The sequence below is a fragment of the Cryptomeria japonica genome, chromosome 6 (genome assembly GCF_030272615.1).
Source record: "Cryptomeria japonica chromosome 6, Sugi_1.0, whole genome shotgun sequence".
NCBI lineage: Eukaryota > Viridiplantae > Streptophyta > Pinopsida > Cupressales > Cupressaceae > Cryptomeria > Cryptomeria japonica.
Genome location: NC_081410.1, coordinates 11222453 through 11248917, shown reverse-complemented (window position 1 = coordinate 11248917; position 26465 = coordinate 11222453). Strand labels below are relative to the sequence as shown.

At 37.3% G+C, this 26465-nt stretch overlaps 1 long non-coding RNA gene and 1 pseudogene across 1 annotated transcript; one reads left to right on the top strand and one right to left on the bottom strand.

Annotated features, from left to right (window-relative positions):
• LOC131069646 (derlin-1.1-like) overlaps positions 1 to 22592 on the bottom strand; it is a 39587-nt pseudogene extending 16995 nt beyond the window's left edge.
• On the top strand, positions 10579 to 17548 carry LOC131069654 (uncharacterized). The gene is made up of 2 exons (XR_009112183.2): positions 10579 to 11892; positions 16594 to 17548. It is a non-coding gene; the product is annotated as an uncharacterized LOC131069654 (long non-coding RNA).
• Positions 22593 to 26465: the final 3873 nt, after the last annotated feature.

Sequence of the window (26465 nt, the reverse complement as noted above, 5' to 3'; positions counted from 1 at the left end):
GTTCGGGGGCGGGAGCCCTCAAGAAAAAAAATTTGGGTATTTTTTTGATAAAAACCGACATTGTAATAAAACCCTAAAAAGGCCGACTTTGTTTTTGCCCTAAAAACGCATGTTATAAGCGGCTGGGATGCTTAAGACATTGTAAGGTTGATGTACTATTTTTGCTAGATAATAAGAAAGATTGGACAGCTGTGTATGGTGGACGTAACCCATTCTAGGTGAACCACGTTAAATCTCTGTGTTATCTGTGTCTTGTTTTATTTCTTAATCTTTTGTATTTAAATCTACATATAATTGTTAGTTCATATTTGCTTCGGATCTGCTTGAAACCCTAACAATTGGTATCAGAGCGAGGTTTTCTATAAATTGGCAGGACTCTTAGATTTGAGTGGTAGCAATGGAGGACTCCAAATTCAAGGTCGAAAAGTTTAACGGCCAGAACTATCAATTATGGAAAATGCAGATGGAGGATTACCTGTATCAAAAGGATTTGTGGCAGCCATTGGAAGGAAAGACAAAGAAAGTGACCGCAATGTCAGATGAAGAGTGGGACATTTTAGATAGAAAGGCATTGGGATCCATTCGATTGTGCCTTGCACCATCTATAGCATTCAATATAACAAAAGCAAAAACGACTGTAGATTTGATGGCGACATTGGCAAAGTTGTATGAGAAACCCTCGGCTTCGAATAAGGTATTTCTTATGAAGCGTTTGTTTAATTTGAAAACGAGTGAGGGAGGATCTGTAGCAAAGCACTTAAATGAATTTAATACAATTACCAGTCAACTGTCTTCGATAAAAATTACCTTTGCAGAAGAGGTTAGGGAACTCTTGATTTTATGTTCTTTGCCAGAAAGCTGGAATAGCTTGGTTATGGCTATAAGTAACTCTATCTCTGGTAAAAATACTTTGGTATTTGATGATATTGTTGGTGTTATCCTGAGCGGGGAAATGCGAAGGAAAAGCACAGGTGAGACTCCAACATCATCGGGTAGTGTTTTGAATGTGGAGAACACAGGAAGATCAAAGGAAAGAGGAAAAGGCCCTGGGAATGAGAAGTCACGAGGGAAGTCAAAGAAAGGACACTCTCAATCTAGAGGAAAGAAAGATTGCTGGTACTGTGGAAAGCCTGGTCATCTAAAGAAAAACTATTGGTCTCGGAAAAACAAAGGAGGAGACAAAAATGAAAATGACAGTAAGGAAGCTAATATTGCAAGTAATACTTTACAAGATGCTTTAATCTTATGTTTGGATAATGTTAATGATTCCTGGGTAATAGATTCTGGGGCTTCATTTCATGCTATACCCCATAGAAAATATTTTCTAGATTATGTTCAAGGTGATTTTGGACAGGTATATTTGGGTGATGATGAGCCCTGTCAAATTGTTGGAAAAGGAAAGATAAAGATCAAGTTGCAGAATGGAAATGACTGGTTTCTGCAGAAGGTAAGACATGTTCCTAATTTAAGAAGAAATTTAATTTCTGCTGGGCAACTAGGTAGTGAAGGTTGCATAGTTACCCTCTCAGACAGTATGTGGAAGGTCAGTAAAGGATCATTAGTAATAGCTAAAGGTGCGAAGGTAGGCACATTATATCTGTGTACAGGTAACACTTACTCTACCCTAGCTGCTACAGATAAAATTACTGCAGGGACAACAACAATAGATGTTGCAAGAACAGATTCGATAATGTGGCACCATAGGCTTGGGCACATGAGTGAGAAAGGGATGAAAACCCTTCACTCCAAAAATCTATTGCCAGGACTAAAGAAGATTGATTTAGAGTTCTATGAAAACTGTGTTTATGGTTAACAGAAAAGAGTCAGATTTCTCAAGGTTGGGAAAGAGAAGAAGAGTGAGAAGTTAGAGCTTGTACATTCAGATGTATGGGGACCGGCTCAAGTATCATCTCTTGGTGGCTCTTGTTATTATGTTATTTTTATTGATGACTCAACTAGAAAAACATGGGTATATTTCCTAAAACAAAAATCAGATGTTTTTGAAACTTTTAAGAAATGGAAAGCTTTGGTTGAGAATGAAACAGGGAAAAAGTTGAAGTGTCTCAGATCGGATAATGGAGGTGAGTATTGCAGCAAAGCATTTGAAGATTACTACTCCTTAAATGGGATTCAAAAGCAAAAGGCAGTTCCAGGAACTCCTCAGGAAAATGGTGTGTCAGAGAGAATGAATAGGACTATCATGGAACGCGCAAGGAGCATGAGATTGCATGCTGGATTGCCCTGACATTTTTGGGCAAATGCTGTACATACTGCTGTCTATTTGATAAATAGAGGACCTTCAACCCCTTTGGATGGTGGTATTCCAGAGGAGGCATGGACTGGTAAAAAAGTAAATTATTATTTACCAAAAACCTTTGGTTGTGAAGCTTTTGTCCATGTTGATAAAGAAAACAGAACCAAGCTTGATGCTAAATCTCATAAATGTACCTTCATTGGATATGGGATAGATGAATATGGCTATCGGTTATGGGATTTTGAAAATAAGAAAATAATTAGAAATAGAGATGTTATATTCAATGAGAAGGTCATGTATAAAGAACAGATGCAGGAAAAGAAGCATGAACAGGACAAACAAGAATATGTGGTGTTGGATGAGATTCCTGAAAATGAAATGCCACAGGTACCTGATGCTCAGCAACAACAGATTGTCCCACAAACTCCTGCAAATGTTAGACGTTCTACGAGGTCAAGTAGACCCCCTGAAAGATCTTCTCCTTCTTTGTATTCTATTTTATTAACGGATTCTGGTGAATCAGAAGAATATGAAGAAGCAATGCAGGTAGCTGCCAAACAACAATGGGAGCTAGGCATGAAAGAGGAGATGGACTCCTTGATGAAAAATAAGACTTGGGACTTAGTCCCTTTACCTGCAGAAAAAAGAGCGTTGCCTAACAAATGGGTTTATAGGCTGAAGGAGGAAGAAGGAGGTCAAAAAAGATATAAGGCTAGACTTGTGGTAAAAGGTTTTGCACAGAAAAAGGGTATAGATTATGATGAAATATTTTCTCCAGTTGTAAAAATGACTTCAATTAGAACTGTACTTAGTCTTGTGGTTGCAGATGATTTACATCTTGAACAATTAGATGTCAAAACAGCGTTTCTCCATGGAGATTTGGAGGAGGAAATTTACATGTTGCAACCACAGGGATATGAGGTCAAAGGTAAAGGGAACTTGGTGTGCAGGTTGAAGAAAAGTCTGTACGGCCTAAAGCAAGCACCCCGACAATGGTATTTAAAATTTGATAGTTTTACGGTTGAACACAGTTATCATAGATGTCATTCTGATCATTGTGTATATTTTAAGAGGTTTGATAATGGCAGTTATATTATCCCATTGCTTTATGTTGATGACATGCTTGTTGTTGGGTCTAACATGAAACATATAAATGATCTTAAACAGAAATTAGCCAAATCATTTGCTATGAAGGATTTGGGTGCAGCTAAGCAAATTCTCAGTATGAGGATTACACAGGACAGGAAAAATAGAACCTTGAATTTGTCCCAAAGTGAGTATATAAAGAAGGTGTTGAAAAGATTTAACATGCAGGATGCAAAAACAGTTAGTACACCTTTGGCTAGTCATTTCAAATTGATTAAGGATATGTGCCCAAAGGCACAGGAAGAGGTTAATAAAATGTCTAACATCCCGTATTCATCAGCTGTTGGCAGTCTGATGTATGCAATGGTATGCACAAGGCTAGATATTGCACATACAGTGGGAGTTGTGAGCAAGTTTATGAGTAATCCGGGTATGGAAAATTGAAATGCTGTGAAATGGATTCTTCGGTATTTGAAAGGAACTACTACGAAGGCATTATGTTTCAAAGGATCTAATGCTGCTCTGAGTGGATTTGTTGACTCTGATCTGGCGGGTGATATTGATTCACGGAGGAGTACTACAAAGTATGTTTTTACTATAGGGGGAACTGCAGTCAGTTGGATTTCTAGGCTGCAAAAGGTTGTTGCACTTTCAACCACTGAAGCTGAGTATGTTGCTGCTACATAAGCCAGCAAGGAGATGATTTGGTTGCAATGTTTTCTGGAGGAATTGGGTCAGACACAAGAGGATAGCCCATTGTATACTAATAGCCAGAGTGCCATTCATCTTGCGAAGAACTCTGCTTTTCATTCAAGGACAAAGCACATTCGACTCAGGTACCACTTCATCTGGACTGTTTTGGAGGAGGGTCAATTACGACTTGAGAAGATTCACACAAGTGAGAATCCTGCCGATATGTTCACGAAGGCAGTTCCACAAGAGAAGTTGATTTCTTCATCAGTTTCTGTTGGTCTTCTTGATTGATAATTGTGGAATTTATACCAGTCGAGTCCTAGTGTTTTATCCAGCGGATGTTGCATGTACAGTGGTGTCATGTAGTATCAGTCTCCAAGTGGGAGATTGTTCGGTGTGGAGCCTGATCAGTCTCCAAGTGGGAGATTGTTGAAATGTGGTGACTGATCAGCAAAGTACTGTACACTCAGCACGTATCCTCGCCAGGGTTTGGGGCCTTGGGCAGGGGTTTGGGGGCGGCAGCCCCCGAGAAAAGCGGGGGTTCGAGGGTGGGAGGCCTCAAGGAAAATTTTTTAGTGTATTTTTTTGATGAAAACCAACATTGTAATAAAACCCTAAAAAGGTCGACTTTGTTTTTGCCCTAAAAACGCATGTTATAAGTGGCTGGGATGCTTAAGGCATTGTAAGGTTGATGTACTGTTTTTGCTAGATAATAAGAAAGACTGGACGGCTGTGTATGGTGAACGTAACCCATTCTGGGTGAACCACGTTAAATCTCTGTGTTATCTGTGTCCTGTTTCATTTCTTTATCTTTTGTATTTAAATCTGCATATAATTGTTAGTTCATATTTGCTTCGGATCTGCTTGAAACCCTAACATAATCCCACCCTCATACAGATAAGCCAGATGAAAAACAAAGAAGAGAAAGCCATAGGAGGTACATTGTAAACCATACCACAGGATGGACACTCCACAACAAACAAGACTATAGCATGCGCCATCTTCAGAAGCAAAGTTAGAAATTTATGGTGAAAATTGACCAAAGGGAACAACTGTTAGGAAATGAAAATGTTTTGGAATACTCCCGGGGGATGAGCCTGGAGGTAAACAGGATAAAAACTGAACCTTGATCAACATTCGAATAACTTGGTCTGGCAAGAATTAGAAAATTTGTCTTTTCAAGACCTTCCTGGGTGTAAGGGCGGGGTAAAGAACACAAGCATTGGCAAGTGTTATATGGGAAAAAGTACCTAGTAACAACCCATTTTTCTGTATCATAAAGTCAAATTATGCTGGAAATAGAGCAGATAAAAAGTCCAACCATAGCTCTGGATTTCCGGCATGCAAGAAGTGGGAATTTCTTATTTTGTTCACTTATTATTTTGTATACAATAATAATAAATGAATTTGGTATTTTGTTACAGCACACTAGAGTTTATGGGATGAATTATATTCTAAAATTTACATGCACTTGTGTGATTGGTTAAGTCACTCCTACTTCACTATTTTGTAACAGTGAATGTTTTTTTTGCTCATTTGATTGTCCCTTCATGACCATGGTTTGTATCTCAGCTTCTATGTTATGATTTGCTTCCATCCAACTGTACTACCCTCCTCCCTTAAACTTGTGACCATGAGGTGTGGTGAATGTTCTGTTTGGAAAGTCTTAAGTAAATATACAACATGAGCAGTTAGTTTATGAAATGACATGGTAAATGCGGGAGGGCATGATTACTCAAAATTAATCATGAGCTTTTTAAGTGTAATGCCACTATGGTATGTAGTCATTGATACTAATGTTGGTGATATTAACCATGGTAGACTGACATGTAAGTGGTTGTATCATTGTGATTACCTACATTATAGATATATATTATCTTTCTCTAAACCTCCCCCATTTTAAAAAATGCTTATGCTTTACTTAATAACTCAAAGATCATTTTATAGTCCCCAGTTAAATTAGGATATACACTGATTATTTAGACAGGGCACTACAATTCAAATACACTCTGCTATTAAGAAAGCAATGTAAAGGATACATCCAAATTGGAGTCTTCAATATATTCTTTCCCCAGCACGAGGATGGCTGTTAGGAAGTAATATAAGTGTCCAACAACGATGCCCAATAGATCTGGAATCAGAGGTGAACCAAAGATCACATTCATGGCTAGCATTGCCCAGGGCAAGTAGAAACCCTGCAGATAACAGGCATTAGATGAAATGTTGAAGCATAGTTTATAGGTGCAGATAAAATTTCTCTTCATAATGTCACTCAAAAGCACATTAGTCATGGCATGTTTATATTATTGGAACAGACCATGTCATGGTTCAGTAAAAACAGAAAGAGTATCATGATTGTTTGAATTAACAAAGTAGTCAGTTATGAGCATTAACACAACCCTGTCCGCAACCTACTAATAATCCATACCTTCAATGTAACAAGGCCAGAGATGTTGACTTGTGCATTGGGAAATTCCCTTGCCCAAATGTATGGGAGCATGAAAACAAGAGACCTTCCCATGTAATATGAGTTTAAGGCCAGAACAAGAGAAAATCCCTACACAATCCACAAGGAAGGATTCCATGAATTTTCGATTTAGAGAGGCTTTTCAAGCCCTAACTGTGTTAAGATAAATCTTCAATAAACATCACTCCACCCCACATGACATGATAAGGCATTAAAATTTGGGAAGCACAAACAAAAACAACATTCAACAAAATGTTTTCTTAGCGGTTCCAAACAGTAACAACATAACATAGTAAGCCAAAATAATTTGCTAAGACTTACAAGAAGAGACAATGCCCCAAAGATCATCATCCACAAAAAGTCACCTGTCCGCCTCTCAAATGGTCCACGCTCTAAATGCACACCACACCTTGCTCTGTAAACTTCAGTGTTATATTTGTGTTCATGAAAAACAAAGAACTGAAACTTTTGGACCACTAAAAGCCAAAGAATGTATATGGCAAAATTACCAAGTATAATGTTTGATTTATATCACTAACAAACATTTCATCACTTATTCCTTGAAATCAAACCCTAAATTGTCACTAAGTGAGGAAACCTTCATACATACATTATTAAAAGACGAATTGCAAAGTTGATAGAAAAGGGACCGAGAAAAAAGAAGTTGGTCAAAAGCCTCCATATCTGCAGAAATGGCCCAGAGAGGTTACTAATAGATGAAATGCACAAAAATAAACATAATTTTAACTTTCACATAAAACTTTGATGGACTTTGGTACATGCTAGTTAAGAAAATTATTTGCCAGACCCAGCATAAAAAGACAGAGAATCTTAGAATCCAAAATTACTAGTAGCATAGCAATAAAACAATGCAAGTTCTTATTCACACCAAGTCTCGTTTAGAAAATATCACTTTTTATCACGTCCAATTAATCTACTAGATGTCTAAAGGCTACTTTGCTCATTTTTTTAAGCTGTTTATTGCAAAAATAACCAACAGATTGTCCAAGTCAAGATGTATTTTTCAGTTGAAACTAGCAGCAATCCCAGGCATTTAATGCATTCTGATGTTAATGAGGGTGACCGGAAACCTTTGTACCATTAAATAGAACATATATTTCTCACTTACATTGGCTAACTGTTCAATCCATATTTGTTAAATAAGTTTTGATGAGCATTGATAAATCATTGGCTAACTGCAAAAACTGGGAATTAAGCACTTGCAAGGTACAAAAGGCAAGTATTGTTGTGCAAAATATATGACACAAAACCATCCCTTTCAGATATTTTTGGATATTAACATCTTTTGTGTCCAAGCAAATTACAAAATAAAGCTAAGGGTATAGCTATTACAAATAATGGATATTCTATGGATATTCTATTAAACAAGAAGCGAACACTTGAATAGAAATTACAAAGACGTTGTTTCTAAGAGAAACAAATGTTAAACAAGAGACGAAAATAGAAACTACCTAAGATGACCATTAACTAAACAAATAGAAAGATATTATGCTAATACCCTCCCTTAATGGTCATCGTTCTACCTACCCAAAGAAGGCTACCCCCTTCTTCTCAAAACAATGCTGCAACAAAAGACAAGAGCCTGCCACTGACTCTGCCACTTGAGATGAGTTTGCCACCAACCCTCCCAGAAACTTCAGAACTTTTGGATATCACCACAAATCGTCACAAAACATCCAACTTGACGTTGGGTAACAAAGTTGTCCCTCCCTGTAGCCAAAGACACCGAGAACAGCCACATAAACCAAAACCACGATTTTGAGGAAAAATCGGCAAACCCTCAACAAACTTTTGCAGATGAGCACGATGCCCCAAAGCAGACTGCAAGAAGCCATGATTTTTGAGGAAAAAATTGCCAAACCCAGAAATGGAAGATTACATAGCATCGTTTTTTTTGGAAAAAGAGTAAAAACCCTAAGACAAACCCATGATTTTTGTGGATAAAATCAAGCAAAACCCAGAATCCCATGAGAACATCGCGAATAACAAATGACCAAACACAATTTTTGAGGTGAAAAATTGATCAAAACCCGACACAAAATCCGAGTCACGGATCAAAATACAAAACTTCGTTTTTGAGGAAAAATTGTAAAACCCTATAACGAAACGATTTTTGAGGCAAAAAATAGCACAATACCCACAATGATTTTTAAATGGGGAAAAATTATAAACCCAACCAAATAATAATTTTTTTCAAGACATTATAAAACCTACAGATATTTTTCAAGGATAAAAATATAAACCCACCAAAATAATTTTTTGTGGAAAACAAATTATAAAACCCTTCATCACAAAAACCAAGAATTAGGAAACCCTAGCCGCAGAAAGAATCATTGAGGGTTCAGATTAAACCCTAGGCGCAAAAATCAAGGCAGAAATCGCACAGGTAAAATCTGCCACGGAAAAGATTCAAACATGGAAAAAATCACGCGAGACAAAGGAAAACACGTCGCTCAAAACACGCAAAAAAAGAAAAACGCCCACCGCCGAAAATATTAGACACTGGCCGAAAAGAAACTTTGGGCGACGCAAGGCCGAATCGCACGAAGAAAAAAAAATCCGTCGCACAAGTTAACGTGACCTTGCAACAAAAAACACTCGACACCCATGCAAGAAAATCGCGAAATGTCGCCACCAAGCAAAAAATCGCGTGGAAAAAATGTAGATTGCACTTTGAAAACACACCATAAACTCACGAATTTTGCAGAAAAATGGGCGCAAAAACATGCCCTTGAAAATCCGTCGTCATGGAACCCTCGGAGAAAAAGAAGCAAGTCGCGACTTTTCAACTTCAAAAAATCCTCAAGCCAAAAAAAAAACCGTAGCTTCAAAAAACCCACACACAAGTGCGCGAAAACCAAAGAAGGAATCCCACATGAAAAAACTTCCACGAAATTACGGAATCTGTTCAAAACTCTAGCTCGCGATTTTTTGAGAAGAAAACCCACGAAAAATTTGCAAAACCCTTTGATTTTAAAAAACACCCTCGAATTCTGCGAATCAGAGAAACCCTTCACAAAACCTTGAGCCCTCCTGTGAGGGAGACGGGCTCAGACCCGCTCTGATACCATATTACAAATAATGGATATTCTATTAAACAAGAAGCGAACGCTTAAATAGAAATTACAAAGACGTTGTTTCTAAAAGAAACAAACATTAAAGAGGAGACGAAAATAGAAACTACCTAAGATGACCATTAACTAAACAAATAGAAAGATGTTATTCAAATAATAGCCACATAGCATATCAACCATTTTAGATACAGATACGGGTATGGATATGCCTCATGTGCATCAGATCAGCATACATCCACATGGCATATCTGGATACATGTCTGAGCTAACAGATTTGTTTCAACTATGCGTCTGGGATGACAAATCTGTTGGCTAAACCTATGGTTCTGACAACGATAGAAAAAAATTAAAATAATCCCAGTCTGTAAGTCATTTGTATATCTCAGTGCTGCCTGTGTAATGAATTTTCTAATTAAAGCAATCCTTTTACTAGTGATTAACATTAATAGAGAAACCTTTGGAACTAAGCAACAATCTATCATCAACTTAAAAAGTCTATTTTATAGTAGTTTGTTCTTGGGCAGGTTACTGGGAGTCTTTATAATTGAAAAACTCGGACTGAGCAATGATTCGGCTGGACCAAAAATTTAAAAAACTTGGGACTAGCCAAAAAACTCAGAAAAAAATCGACAATAACTCGACAAATTTATCAAACATTTAAAAATATATAATTTCTTAAAATATTCTTAAAAAACATATATATACACCAAATTTGTAGAACATATTACTGATTTCTAAATATAAATATAAATTATAAATTAAATATATATCAATAAACATATTAAAAATTACATATATTAATTATAAATTAATATATATAATAAAGTAAATATATTAATTATAATTTACAAATTGAATATATTACAAAATATTTATTTATACATACAAAGAATTAAAAGAATGAATAGAATAAATACATTATAAATTAACAGTTTCATTTGATGTGGAATAGTGTATGCAATAAAATCTTTTAGTATTGAATATAGTGAGTTATAAAATTGGCATGAATATACTTGGATGGTCGAGGGTCTTTAAAGTTATTGCTCTGATTTTATTTGGGCATATAGACTTCTTGCTACTAAAACACCTGGGTGGAGATTATTTGAAGGCGTGAAGACTAGAGAAAAGGGGTGAATTTCATTTGGATGCCAAACAACTCATTTCCATGGTCGTGGATTCATAGCAGAAGAAGAATTTGTCGCTGGGAATCATTTTTAATTTTTAAATAACCAGGAATAAAGACAGAGATTGGCTGCATTTGTGAGTTTTTCCACAGATACTGTGGTCATTTTTACACATAAGGAAGAAAAACGAAACCCAAGTTTTAATTTTCTTTGGTAGCACCAAGTTTTTTTAAAATTGTGTGATTTTTAGCAATTTTTACCAGTTTTAAACACTGAGAGCCATTCTAAAACTCATTTGCAAGTTTATCGGCAAAAACTCGCGGCCAATTAGGGCTCGCAAGTACTTGCAATTCTAGCAATTTTTATGCGATTTTTTAAACTTTGATGAGAAGGTAATGGTCCAAGGATGATTTCTTTTGGTGGTGTGTGCAAAGTTTTGATTTCACCTCTGTTTGAAGGGATGTGTACTGTTTTTCTTTTGTAGCTGGATTTTCTGTTTTTTTGCAGGGTTTCATTTCAGGTAGTGCTGGGTGTCTGCGTTAAAAGGCAAAGGATAGTGAAGCAACAGGTTGCTGGAAGGCAGAGAGATCCTTTTTACTGAGAGGCAGTGTCAGACTGCAGACTTAGGGCGTAATTGCCCAAATGTAGCTACTCTAAGAATGATCAAGTGATTCTAGATTCCATGGGTAGTGCAAATACAGGCAAATTCTGTCTAGGAGCATTATTGCTGCTGATTTATCACTAAACTAGAGGAATAGATGCCCGAAAAGGTCATTCATTAATAGATTATTGGTCAGGGCTTCCAGAAAAGGCAGAGCAGGCAGCTGGCATTGGTACCATTTTCCCCTGCAGCAGTGGTAGATTCTTCCATGAAGAATGAATAATGGCTCCTATTCACCAGGAATTCCATTCCCTGCATATGGAGATTAAAACCATCCACTGTCATAAGGAAGGTTTGGTTGATTTCTATACAGACCTGGCATTGGTATTTGAATCTCTGGCAATTACACACAAAAAGGAAACCTCGCGCTGGATCTGTGTTTTTCTTAACCCCCATTGTCTGGTGGTATCCTAAGCAAAGCAAATAGGAAGTCGAAGATCTACCAAGGCATCCTATTTCAACAGCAGGAAGAAAGTGAGCAGAATTATGCAGGGAGTGTTGGTGTGAACATGGTATAATACTTAACCAATCTCATATTAGGTCCTATTCATACTTACATATTTATGCTTACTTAGATCATTTACTTTTTGTGTATGATTAAGGTACTTGCATGTTCTTAGATTGTTCTAGAGTTTCATCCTTGTCTTTATAACAAGGGAGTTTCTTCATTATGTATTGTAACAACTTCATTTTGCATCTAATGAATTCACTAGCTTCATAGCATTTCCATTGCTTCTCTCTTGTGTGGAAGATTGTTTTAGTTGTAGGTAATTCTTGGCTTCTGTGTGGTTGATCAACAATTCTTACAAGGTACCAAAGTTTAAGATCTACAATTCCCTTCCCTTGTTTGGATAGTTTTTGCCAAGTTTGGTGCATCTTGGTGTTTAGAAGGCCAGAAAACTTATATATCAATATAAAACTCAATAGGATTTGGCTCCAAAAAAAACAAAAAATTGGAGGTTGACAAAAATTAGATCCATACTAGTGAGGACAATCATTTGGATTCATACAGACATCATCTACCATTGTTGCACAGCTATTGAACCTAAAATTTTCACAGAGAATGTTCAACTATATCATCGACTGTCATCCATACAATTGTAGAATTTCAAATTGGTTGATTGGTGGTCACACAGGGGTTGCGGGTCTAGGTCAATCAAACTTGAAAAACTCTGCAAGCACTCGCAGAACTCACAACTCACAAGTACTTGCAGGTCAAAAAAAGGTGGCCAATTACTTATCAAAAACTCACCCCTGAGTTATGCAAAAACTCACAGTGATTTTTAATGGAAAAATCACAAAAACCTGCAGTTTATTACTTGTCACTCATGAAAAACTTGTCCCTGTTCAATGTAAAATGATTTTAGACAAAAAGCAAAAAATTTTAAGGGTTTTCTGCATGTTTTAGGGACAAGAAAAGATGATGGCACGCAACTAGGGCGCGGTGGGACATGATGAAACAAGAAGTGCAATATTAGAGGGTTTTCTTAGCCTTCTACCTGTGAGCAATTAGCCCATGATTAGTCAAAAACTTCCGTGCTTTTTTTTATTTTCAAATTCCAGTATTTAAAATTTTAAAAGAGTTTAGAGAAGAGCAATGTAGCTATAGGTAATTAGATCCTGGTTGGTGTCGAGTTTCAAGCAACCTGACCTGCATTGGCTAGTCAAATTACTCATTGCCAATACCAGTTCTTGATCAAATAACGGTCAACAGTAGGTGTCTTAGCCTTATAGAGAAATAGTAAGCTTGAATCATGTTGACATGATTATGATACAATGGATGGGCTCATTAGTTTGAGGCTAGTCAGTCCCAAAAACAACCCTACAATAATGAATCATCATTAAATAAATTTTAAGATTTAAACTATTGAAGCATATGGAGTGCTCAATGAATACAAATCAAGTATATATGTGTGTTTTTGAAGAAAATTTTTAAAAATTAGATCTTTTCAAATGTATGATAGATTTGTCAAGTTATAGCCAAGTTTTTGCTGAGTGTAATGTCCCCTACTTGATCTATTTCAATATACTAAAATTGATTGATATTCTTCAATTAGTTATTAACAAGTTCTAATTTATTTTCCTCATTAGATGATTAATTTCATTGTTCATAGTTTTCAATATAGATATCAGACCCTACTACTACTTTAGTTTTAAGGGAGAAGGGTCCATGTATGTTACCAAAGCGCTTAGAGACCAAATACAATAGGTTCCCTCAAAGTTTACAGATCCAAGCCCTTACCTATCTTGGGTCTACACCATCGGGGCTTATGGGTCGCTGATCCCCACCCTATCTTGGGACTTAACCTATTGCTTGGATTTAGACTGCCCCTCTTTGGAACATCTCATTCCAATCTTCTTAAATACTAACAGTAATAACATGATGTAGACTATAAGTATACTAATTTATTATGCATTATGAATATATATGAAATTAAGTATGGCTGTCATACATATTGCAGTCCATATTAATATTACTATTAATTCTGCATAAGAACATAATCAGGTTTCATATATTAAGCATACATACTCAGCTCATCCCCATGCATACCTCCAAGGTCAAAGATGTTACTGTCTGTAACTTAATAACAGTTCTGATCTAATCCATGGTGATGTGATTGGATGCCTTTATATCTCTCAATGTGAGGGAGAGGTCACACCTCTTCATCATGCTTGCCCTTTGGCAAGAGACACACCCTTTCACACCTTTTGAAAGAGTGCAACTCTTCATTATTTCTGCCCTTTGAAAGGGACACAACCTTTCATAATCAGATCTGCACTTCTCATTTTTCAAATTCTCCCCCCCTCAAATGAGTTTCTCTTCTCCCTTTTATATCTCACGTTTGAGGGAGTCGCAACTTATCATTTCATGCCTTTTTGATCTTTCATTAACTTTAATCAAATTTTCATTATATTTAAGTATACTCTTTTATATTTTAATTTTATTTTTTATATTTATTCTTTTGTATTTTAATTTTATTATTATTTACTATTAAATTATATTTCAAAGTAGGGACATTACACTAAGTCGGAGAGTTTTTAAAAATTTTGGGCCTGCCAAGTTATTGCCAACTCTAAGTTTGCAACTATTGTGTCAACAAATGGTTCTTTATTGCGCATGAGAGGCCGAAGCTCATGGTCCTACCAAGCATAGAGCCCCTAGACATTACCAACCCTAAGAGGCCTTAATACCAACAAGCTGTACCACCCTTGCCTTGATAGTAACTATGTGCTTTTTAAAAAACATGGAGGAATTTTTTTCCAAGAAGCATAACTTGAGCATTCGGTATCAGATTTTTGCAAACAAATAGGGGTTGGAAATTTGGTTCCATGTACCTTGCAACAATCTATTTGTTTTTTCTTGATTTTGCCCCAAGCACTTGTTATTTCAATTTAAAATCAGTTTTTCTACTTTGACTTGTAATTTGGTTATTTTGCAGAATATGAGGTCATTTTTATGCTGTAAGGGTTCCAATTTCACATGTTTTGATCTCTAATCTATATATGAGGAGTCTGTCATTGTAAAATCATCAGCTTTTCAACTCATCCTTCTATAATTACCCTAAATAAAGGGAACCATAAGTCTTCAAAAGATGCCATCTTGAAACATCTCAAGCAGCTTCATCTCTTGTCCCATCTCTATGGACTTGTCCCTAGACAAGGTACATATTAACTAGAAGCTGGCATGGGATATCAAGAATGATCATGTCCAAGGATTGATTGGTTCTACCTTTGATGGTGACACTTTTTCGGAGATCTCAGATATCATTTCACATATTGAATGTCTATGCATTTTTCAGACTGGAATTTGGGAGATCTATGCAGACCCACATCATTCTCCATTCCCAAATATCCTATTATGGATAGTCTTGTGCCCCTTGATGATTGTGATAACCTACCATACGATGATGATACAAAAGAGAATCTTGATTATTTGGCAAGTTTTGATAGTTGTGATGACATTGAGGTTTCTCTTAAAGCTCCTCCTCTTATAGAGCCATCCATTTATTCTTTGGCTTCTGTGACTCCTAACCTCAATTCAAAGGTTTCATCTTCTTTATCACTGAGTCATTATCCTAAGGTTGAGGCCTCATGGATTCCAGCGTTAAGAGATACATGTTCTAGTGTTCATATTCAATAATCTTATGTGGATACATCAACATAGGATGGCCAATATAATTGGATGATATGCATTGAGAGCACATAATTCCATCACTTGTTGCTTCAAGTGATTCTTTGTAGCAGGTAAATTAGGATGATTGCTTGACAAATATTGTAGGTTTGTATTGTGTGTCCCATCTTGTAGATATGGAGGACATGCTTTAAGAAATCCATCTTCTCTTGGATGACAATCCCATCATAGTTGTTGCTAAACCATTATTGTCTTTAGATCTTGTTCATTGGTTTGCACCATGGTCCTAGTTTGTCACCTTCTTCAATGACTGGGTTTGTACCTGATTTGATTGTGGCATACTTTCATATTTACATGGTGACACTTATACAAAGTTCAAAGACATCATCATAAATCATAATCTTTCTTCCTTCATGAGAGGACATCCTGCATTTATACTTTATTTTGTTGGGTTGAAATTTTGTTCAACGTTCTTTATTGTCATCCTTTCTCAAGCATCTACCATCACCACAGAAGACTAGACACTATAAGAGGCCTACATAGTCTCTCTCTTTCTCTCCTATGGGGGAAACATCTATTGGATATTCGTGACAAAAATTGTTTGTGGGGGTTCAAGTTGAGTCCTTTCCTCCATTGTACATTTTTGTTTGCATCTTGTATCTATTCAGAGGGATTTTTTTCCTATGGGTCTTCTCCTTTACTCTATTTGACAGATATTTGTTTGTTCATGAGTACGTCACATGGCCTTGTAGTTAGGACCCACCCTTTGCATGTTTTATCATTCTTTCTGAGTTGCACTAAAAGGGGGTTGTTAGATGGTATATTACCTAACTAATTTCATATTAGGTCATATTCACTTACATACTTAAGCTTACTTAGGTCATTTACTTTTTGTATCTCTTATCATAGGACTACAACACTTGTCATGATCTTAGATTGTCTAAGGGTTTCATCCTTGACTTTATAACAAGGGTTTCCTCATTATATGTTGCACAAATTTCATTTATGTCTCCAATGTATACTCTGGCTTCATAGCATTTCTATTGTTTCTCTATCGTGCGGAAGGTTGTTTTGGTTGCAGGTGATCTTTAGCTCTTGTGGGGTTGATCAACTCTTACAGGGAGGAAGTGGAGTTGACAACAATCTGTGTGCAAGGTTCAATGGTATTGCAAAGACTGGTTCTCTTGGGGTGGCAAATATAACATTATGTTTAGAATTGATATGCCCTCAATGTTTTCTCATTAATCTTGAGTTAGATGCTTGGTAGAATAGCTTATTGGTTGATGTATTAGATGCATTTGTAAGATAACTAGCTACAATAAAGCTATAAAATAAATTGTTGTCGCCACTCAAGCAACAGAATAGTATCTAAAACATCTGTTTGCTGAACTACAAAGTCACCCACAACAGGCACTACAGACAATTTCTGTCTAGGAGCATCATTGCTGCCGATTTTATCATTAAACAAGAGAATTTGGTGACTGGAAAGGCCATTCACGAATGGCTTATAGATCAAGTGCTTCCAGAAAAGAGCAGAGCAGGCAGCAGCATTGGTGGTATTTTCCCCTGTGACAGTGATGAACTCTTCCATGAAGCATGGCCACTGTATTCACAAGGAAATCCATCTACCAGGCCTGGCATTAATGGTTAAATCTCTGGTAATTGCACACAGAAAAGGAAAGCTGCAGCTGAACTCATGTTTTTCTTTGCCCCACTATCTGGTAATATTCTGAGCAAGGCAGCTCAGAAGTCAGAGATCTACCCATGCATCCCATTTCAACAAAAGGAAGAAAGTGTAAGCAGAAATATGCAGCGAGGAGGTGAAGTTGGCAGCTCTCTGAATGCAGGGTCTTAGGGTGGCAAATATAGCATTATGTGTAGGGTTGATAAGGCCTCAATGTTTTCTTATTAATCATGTGTTAGATTAACAAACAGCTGTTGCCACTCAAGCAATAGAACAGTGTCTAACACATCTGTTTGCTTAACTATAAGCTCGGCCAGATTTTAAAGAGGGTATTCAAGGTTATGGCAGTGAATGTGATTTGAAAGAATTTGTACATGGTCTATGAAATCCTACATAAAAAAGGGGTCCATTCTTTGAAAATGAAACTCAACATTTAAAAATGATACAAAACAGAAGCAAAAACAGAAGATGTTGCAATAAAGATGAGGCACTTCTCCACTGCAATTTCTCAACAATACTTCACTAGATGGCCTAACCACACATCCAAATAACATCTGATACATGATTATGATTTATCCTACCTACCGAATTTATTATAGTTAGGGCACTACAGAAAATTCATATGACCAACTATATAATATGACTGACAAATGGTACAAAGTAAGAAAAATACTGAAAAACATAAATGAATTTAAGCCCTCAACAACCACATAACAAAAAATCCATTCAGTATGGGACTTGCTTAAAAATGAAAATCCTGCATTCGTGGAAATAATGAATGCCCCCCCAAAAAATATGAATTTACTACTTATTAAATTTATGATCAATTCTTTTTCCAAGAAACAGGGGCATCTTGAAAACAATTTTATACCTGCCTTACTTTCCAATAAGAATCTCAAAACGTAAAGCTAAAAAGTAATATAGATAGTAGGAGTAAGAAGAAAAAAGTGGTAAATAAAACAAATTTACAAAGGATAACGAGAATGCATACCTGTAGATGCTTTACCACTAGATCATAGTCTAGATAAAGGAACTTTGGATTAACCAATCCCATATGATAACCTGCTGTAGTCATAAGACACAAAGTTCCATATGCCTTGCTCACTGAAGTAAGTGAATTGAACCAACTGCAAGTTTTGAGCAATCAAAATTGCCAATGTATTACATATCAGAAGAAGAAGATGAGCTTCAGAACATGAAATCATTAGTTAAAAATCCATTGTAAAATACATACAACAGATATGTAAGCAAATAAGTGCAATGTATAATTAAAGATAACGTTTATTGTTTGTAATTAAAGGTTGTACAACTGCTTTTTTATTATAAAAAAGGTTTTGGTATAACCAGCAATTTACTTGCAATTAATAACAATATATCATATCTAACAGATTTTAATATCGCAACAACTGTATTCCACATCTTATTGCATATAATATTTTCAAGAATTCAAATGACCTTTGTCTATAGAAGTGAACGAAATACCCCTGATTTCTTTATGTACACATCACAATTACAAACCTTTTGTTTATAGTTCTTCCTTTCTGGCTATGATGATTATCAACAAAATATATATTGACACATTCAAAGAACACCAGTCAATACCATTGAAAATAGCTGCTAACACATTTCCAGCAATATCTTGGCATAATAAGATAGAGGAAGAGGAAAGACAAAATCAATGCATAAACTTAATTCCTATGTGGTCAGCATATTTTTTCCAAAGGCAGAAAATTGTTATGAACTGATCAAATAACTCAGATTTAAAGCTATGGTCTTCAATGTATGAGGGCAAACCCTGTGAGACTGTAACATTTACTTTGAGGCTGTGTATCCAAGAATGGAAACGTAAAATTATTGTACAAGAAGCTTACTGGAACAGTGGACCGAAGAGCGCTAAGACATTTTCAGTAGTTGAAACCAAATACTACAAAGGAAAAGTTTACAAATAGTGTGGGACATTAATCCTGTACAAGTAAGATCTTCCAGTTGATCATCATGACAGATTTTCTATAGAAAATATGTTATATAGGTTATTGAAACTTGGCGTGAGAATCTGAATGTGGAGGTTGTCATTGTTCCATTAATGTAAACATTGAACTGAAAATCAGAGGGCATTGAGCATTCTCAGTTTGGTTGGTGTTTAAGGTGGAGTGTTTTAAGTGGATGATAAAAGTAATTGAATTATATTAATTAACCCAAATTGTAAGTAATTAAAAAATCTGCCTCTCCTTGCATATATGATATTATTTTACATTGATCACATGCTATAGTGGAGTTAAAAAGAGAATTATGTAACTATGTTATAAATTTGGCCACTTCATTCCATGGTATTTCTAAATATATGGTATGATACATGGTGTTATTTGTAGAGTGTGTCTGCCTAAAAGAGTGTATTTGATAAAAAAAACTATTATACTTCAAGCCCATGTTTAAATTTTTAATGTTGGCCATATTATTGTGTTAGGAAATTCAAATAGTTTAAATACCTGGATATGAGGACTCTTTTAAGGGTAAATAAGTGAAGATTTTCTTTAAAAAAAATACCATACTTTAGATGCTTTGTTGTGTGATGTATACAATGGGTACGTTTACATGACATGTGTTTTTGTTTATAAGTCAAAAGTATGGCATGTTATCAGAAGTTGAATCTGCCTTGTTGCCATAAGCTTAATAAGAGAAATTATAGCCTTCAAGTTACAACAAAATTGAGGATAATCTTAGTGTATGGAGCTGCAGTAGGAAATATTGATGACTTTCAGCCAGCCTATATGTCATTCCATGTATGCAGGTTTGGCCAATGTTGACAACATTGTGCAAGACAACAAACTTGACGAGTGCAATGTACATGTAAAAGCAGCTAATCAACTTAGAGATTAAAGCTATCAAACTCCTTAATTATGCTAATAGAGTTATGGGATCAGATGGCAGCAATTTGTGAGAATGATAATACAGAGATCATACCAACTACATTGTATGAACAGTCTATTAAAGGCGTTTGGAGCAGTCCAGATTCGTTCCTTTCTTTGGCCTTTCTTTGGTCAAACCTGCCAAGCACCTAAGAGTTGAGAGAGCTTATGTGACCAGTACCACTTGCTATTCTCTATATATGTTTGTGAGACCACTGAAGTGATATCGTTGGTTATTTATTCATGTGACTTATGACTAAACTCAATGTAAATCTATCTGATGATGAAGGTTCTGTATACAGTATACAGCTCTCTGGTGTGGAAGGTTCCTCACTCTAGGACCAAGGAGATAACTGTGTGGATCTTCCATATATCAACCGGTGACAACCAAATCAAAGGAATGAGCCTTGTAAACAACCAACCAAACCAAGGATGTGAAGAAAACAAAACAAATGGAACCAGGATCGGAATAAAGCAAGGAAGGAACCAAGGAGACAAAGGAGGAAAAGAAGAAAGGATGTGACAAAGCATGGAATCTAAGAACCAAACAAGGAAAGCATTTAAAATCACTTAACACGGGATCTGGTAAAGTCGCTCCTGCATGGGAAAAATATTCCTTTTATGGGTATTGCAATAGCTCTATTTGCAGTATTCTTATCTATATCTTGGAGAATCAATGGCTATCTGATTACTAGGTTGCTCCCAACCCTTGATTAACTAAGTAGAAAAGAACCTTCCATCAGATGCCGACATGAGCAATGAGATGAGGTAGAACTGCTTTTAATGTCAAGAAATGAGAAGTGTCACAAATACTTCATTTGTAGAGATTCTATGACATATATTACTCAAATCAGGATGTGCTCTTGAACAATAAATAGCACTTGATAGCTCCTGTTTGGAAAGGAATGACTCAAATTGCTAGTAGCATAAGCATATATCCAAGTAAAGTGTATCTGAAAAAATGATGTGCTGCCCTGATACTCTTTATTCTGGAACCTCAGAACCCCAGAATATGATAGCAATAATAAATGACAAGGCCTTTAAAACATTAGTAAGGTTAGTGATGCTAGAATGTTAGATCAATGGACAAGATGAATAATGCAAAGTAGCAAAGTTTGCAACACAAGAGAAAGGACAGGAAATGGTAAACAAAAGATTGAAAAGAAACAAGGTCTTACAACTGTGAAAAGTCCATGCATTCAGAAAAGAAGTGTCTTAGTAGAACTTCAATTCTACTGGCCTCCCGGACAGAAGAATAAGATCAAGGAAATGTAGCATCATTTGAGCATGCACCTGGACATGTCTGCACAGAGATTGCCAAGAGATGTGACAGTTATTTTGGCATCAGATGCAGATATGGATTGTGTTGGTAAGTACAACTGTGACAGTGGTGGTACTAACAGCAATGGACCGAGGCTTCTCTGATATGATTAATTATGCAGAATACTGAGATAATTAATCATATGTTTGGATTTTTGATATGTAGTTTAGTGAGTCATTGGATATCGTGGGAATAAGAAGGTCAAAGTAGGTTGAGAAATTAAAAGATATACAGTTATGTGCATCTTATGTACTTGTGAATATGCTACTTATTTATAGTTTCTAACTTTCTAGCATTAAAAAGCTCGTTGGCACTGAGGCATGTAATTTTCTCATAAATTTGTCACTGTTTGACAGTTCCTTACCTCTGAACATGTATTTTGATATGCTGTCAAGGCCTACTTCCAGGGCATACAAGGCGAGCCTATGGAAAGGTTAATGCATCAAATTTACCGGTAATAGAGACAAATCACCTGGTACGCATTTTACAGCTGTACAGATGTAGTGGACACCCTAGAATGCCCAAAAACTAACCCCACTACTAATAGGAATTTAGTCAAACAGTTTGCAGCCAACTCCTTATTCCTCCGTTTAATGTTTCAATGTTTTTTTTTGTTTTTAAGTCTTTGCACAGGTATGAAACCACATAACATGAACTAAAAAGAATTTACAATAATAGGCAAGCTAGAAATTGAACTACTGCTGTTATAATATTATTTCCAGAATTAACAAAAAACAAATACATAGCAGGTTATTTTCAACTCACTAAATACTCCAGCATTTTGACATAATGTTCCAACCAAAGTTTCTAATTCTGCTGCTACAGTAACATGAATAGTGCTGCATGAATAGTGCCGCATGAATAGTGCCAGGTGAATAGTACCCGCGTGAATAGTGTCGCGTGAATAGTACCCGCGTGAATAGTGTCACGTGAATAGTACCCGCATGAATAGTGTCGCGGCCTGTAGCTGGAAATGCAACCAAATAATGCTGTTGTTTGTAGCTGAAAAAGCACCCAATCTGCCTGTAAATGAAGCTGATAGCAAAAGATTCCAAAGGCCAAACCCCAAGGGAATGACGTCTAGAATGTCACAAGAGAAGATAGACGTCCTCTAATGCCAAGAACGGATCTGCAACTCACACACCAAATTCTTCTCACATTCCACATACCCAATGAAGCCACAAAAGCTCCCTTTTATTCTTTCTCCAAGGGGCGACCCAACTCACTCAAGCAATGTGGGATAAAACATGTTCAATATAAAACATATTAAAATATTCACTTATGTCTCCCTTGGTTGCCCCTTTGATTTACACATATCTCCATAAAATAAATATTAAAGTAACACTTTAATATTTTACAATTAAATTAAATGTTACTTTAATAAAACTTTAGGCATTAAAATATATTAGCAATCGGACTCCGAATAGCGTGAGTGATAGCTCGTCGGAAAGCTCTCGCCAAGGAGTATCAAATCCAATCACCAAAACTAGCCCCCGTTGTGTCCTCCTGACTTACTAAAAATAGTAAGTATGCCTGAAACCAAGTAAATCAACTTTGTTTTGGCCCAAACTGGAAATGACTAGGCCAAAACACTCCAGGATCCCTTTAAACCCTTCGTTAGCCCTTGGGACCATGTAGAGCTAGGCTAACGCACATATACTTGGTCAATCTGCTAGAGCGGGGACATTACAGTCCGCCCCCCTTGAAATTGCTTGTCCTCAAGCAATCTCAGTCCAGCCTGCTGTATCACCTGCTCATTCTCCCATGTAGCATCTTCCTCCGGCAGGTCTCTCCATCTGACCAAATACTTCTTCACTATCCTGTTTCTGAGTTTCCTCTCTCTGGTGTCCAGAATAGCCTCAGGTACTAACACGAGCTTCCCCTCCTCATCCAAAGGAGGTAAATCTGCAGAAGGTACTACACTCTGACCAATAGCTTTCTTAAGCCTAGACACATGAAATACATTGTGCACCCGACTGCCCTCTGGAAGCTCAAGCTCATAGGCGACTTCGCCCACTCTGCGAATCACCCTGTAGGGACCATAAAATCTAGGCTTCAACTTTTCAGCTCCGCTCTTCTTGAGTGATGACTGTCTATATGGTTGTAGCCTCAAGTAAACCATATCCCCTACCTCGAAACTGCGCTCTATTCGGTGCTGATCAGCGTACAATTTCTGTTGATTCTGGGCCTGCTGTATATTCTCCTTGAGCACTTTCAGCATGTCCTGACTATCCTGCAATAAGTTTTTGGCTTTGGGCACTCTGCTGTCCCCCAAAACTAAATCCATGAAGCTAGGTGCATCATAACCATAGAGTGCCATGAAAGGAGTCATCCTGATGGACATATGATAAGTGGTGTTATAACAATACTCTCCCATATGCAACCACCTGACCCAAGCTTTTTGTTGTGCAATTACATAGTTCCTCAAATATCCCTTCACCCATTTATTTACAATCTCTGTTTGCCCATCTGTCTGCGGATGATAACTAGTGCTAGGTGTAAGATCTGTACCACACAACCTAAACAACTCCTGCCAAAAAACACTCATAAACTTACTATCCCGATCACTGACAATGAATCTGGGCAACCCATGTAACCTGAATATCTCTCTAAAGAAAAGATCTGCCACCTGTGCTGCTGTGTAAATGGACGGAATAGCAAAGAAGTGAGCGAACTTCGTCAAGCAGTCCACCACCACATAGATGCAATCCCTTCCCTGCACTCGTGGTAACCCAGTGATGAAGTCCATCGAAATACTTTCCCATTTCCTATCAGGAATGGGCAAGGGCTGTAATAAACTTGCAGGAAATGTGTGCTCTCCCTTATTCTGTTGACAAACCGCACACTCCCTGACATACCTCTGAACATCATCCTTGAGCCCTCTCCATGAGAACCGCTCTCGGATCTGCCTGTAGGTCTTGAAGATCCCCGGATGCCCAGCTGTGGGTGCATCATGAAATGCCTTTAGTATCACCTCTCTCAAATGTGATGACAGAATCAAATAAACCCTGTCCTGAACTCTAATCAATCCATCTATCACCTCATAGTACCTGAAATCAATCCAGAAGCCCAAGCATCTCCGACATACTCTGCTATAATCTGATCTCTCCAATCTCCTGAAATCTCTGCCAGAGCACATAAGTGAGGTCTCCGAGATAAGGCATCAGCCACCATGTTTTTCTTACCTTTGACAAACTCTATGTCAAAGTCATAAGCCTGCAATTTAGTAACCCATTTCTGTTGCCGGTCATTAAGATCACGCTGGCTCATGAAATATTTTATGCTATTGTGATCAGTTTTGATCACAAACCGTCCACCTACTAAGTATGATCGGAATTTGGCCAATGCATGCATTATGGCCAACATCTCCCTGTCATAGATAGAATAGCTCCTCTCAACACCTCGGAGCTTCCTACTCTCGAATGCAATGGGATGTTTCTCCTGCATCAATACTGCCCCTATCCCATCACCTGAAGCATCACACTGAAGTTCAAATGGCTTTGTGAAATCTGGTAGAGCTAAAACCGGACAAGATGACATCACTTGTTTGAAGTGGTCAAAACATTGTTGCGCTGCTTCTGTCCATATGAAGGCTCCCTTTTTAGTGAGGTCTGTCAAAGGTGCTGCAGTCTGTGAAAACCCCTTAACAAACCTCCTGTAAAACCCGCATAAACCAAAGAACCCCTTAAGTTGTGTGAGGTTCGTGGGAGTAGGCCAATCTACTATAGCTCTAATCTTTTCAGGGTCTACTCGAACTCCATCTGCACTAATAATATGCCCAAGGTATAGTAATTCTGTCATACCAAACTCACACTTAGACTCCTTGGCATATAAAGAATCTCTCTCTAGGATAGATAATACCTCCTCCAAATGCTGTGAATGTTCCTCCCAGGTCTTACTGAAGACCAAGATGTCATCAAAGAAGATCAAGACAAATCTCCTCAACTGCTCCCTGAATACCTGGTTCATACAACTCTGAAATGTAGCGGGTGCATTGGTTAGTCCAAATGGCATAACCATAAACTCAAAGTGGCCATAGTGACATCGGAAGGCTGTTCTCTCAATGTCCTCTGCTCTCATCCTGATCTGATGGTATCCGGATTGCAAATCAATTTTGGTGAAGAAGCATGCCCCATGCAACTCATCAATCAACTCATCAATCCTAGGAATGGGATACCTGTTTTTAATTGTTTTCTTATTCAGTGCCCTGTAATCGATGCACATGCACATTGTCCCATCCTTCTTCTTTACCAAAACTACAGCTGAAGCAAAGGGGCTTTTGCTAGGCCTGATGTGCCCCATTTCCAACTCCTTAATTGCCTTCTCTATCTCATCTTTATGTTTCTTAGGATGACGATAGAGAGTGATCATCACTGGTTTGGCTCCCTCCTCGAGCTCAATAACATGCTTTGCACCCCTGTCAGGAGGAACCTCGTGAGGAATATCACTGAATACCTTGGCATGCCTGTCAAGAATCTCCTGTATATCTGGTGGATGACTCTTCACCCGAGGCTCCGATGAAGTTGGCATAACTAAGCACTCTGTTGCCCACTCTATATCATTATGTCGAAAAAGTCTCTCCATTCTCTTCAAAGAGATTACCCTGCAACTCCCATCCGAAAGTCCCCTGAGAACAACAGTCCTACCCTCATGCTGAAACCTCATTTCCAACTTCACTAGGTTGAAAGTGAACTCAACCAGCGATGCCATCCATGCCATACCGAGGATGACGTCGTAATCTCCCATGTCCACAACGTAGAAATCATCCTCCAACTCATAGCCATCTCCAAATCTAATGTGAAGATTTGAAACCTTCTAAGTACATAATAGCTTTTGGCCATTAGCCACCATGACCCTAAAACCATCATGCTCCTCTGTCTGTAAACATCTCCTGGCTACCAACTGTGTATCTATAAAGTTATGTGTAGCCCCAGTGTCAATGAGAGATATCACTTTCTGCCCCTGAATAGTACCCCTGACCTTAAATGTGATTGCCTTTTGGGCCCCTGTCAAACGTGCCAACGATCTATCATCCTTAGGAA